The sequence below is a fragment of the Seriola lalandi genome, unplaced genomic scaffold, assembly GCF_002814215.2.
Source record: "Seriola lalandi dorsalis isolate HSWRI2012SDOR001 ecotype SW California unplaced genomic scaffold, Sedor1 jcf7180002054484, whole genome shotgun sequence".
Classification (NCBI taxonomy): domain Eukaryota; kingdom Metazoa; phylum Chordata; class Actinopteri; order Carangiformes; family Carangidae; genus Seriola; species Seriola lalandi.
The window spans coordinates 871,383-872,103 of NW_019525037.1; positions in this window are offsets into that span (position 1 = coordinate 871,383).

A 721-nucleotide genomic window follows, 5' to 3' on the forward strand; every position below is an offset into this window, starting at 1 on the left:
AGTCAGACGGTGACTGTGCGACTGTTAAATGTAAATCTGTAAATATGAATATATTCATGTAAATCCTGAGAGAGAAAGAAACAATTGATTTCTATGTGTATCAGTTCATCTGTATCAGGTGTGTCTATATAATTTGTAAAATAAATATTTGATCCTGATTACAGTTAGACCGTTGTCCATATGATTTATTTATTTACAGTTCTCTCTTCGTTATTTGAAGTTTCCTTGGACGATGGTTTTCTTTTAGACTCCAGTTTTATTGAGACCTGGCTTTTATCCTCCAGATCTTTAAGTGTTTGTCAGCAATAACAGTCAGTGAATGGACATCAGAGCTGTTGGAGTCTCTTGGTTGGAGTCAACCAGCAGCTGTTACTTCATCATGGTCTTCTTCACAACACAGAGACTGAAGTGTCATGATGCTGAGGATGTATATAACGTGTGTGTGTGTAGATTAATGTGTGAACCATCAAGTCTTTGTGTTGTGTAACTGTGATTTTAACCTTTTCATCTCTTCAGTCAGAGCTGAAAAGAGACTGAAGAAAGTGAATTTAAAACTGATCAACTGGTGAAAACATGATGATGATGAAGAGTAAACACCTTCATCAGGTGAGTGTCTCTCCAGTCTTTCACAGCACTTATTCTCAAGGCAAATTCGTGTGTGTGTGTGTGTGTGTGTGTGTGTGTGTGTGTGTGTGTGTGTGTGTGTGTGTGTGTGTGTGTG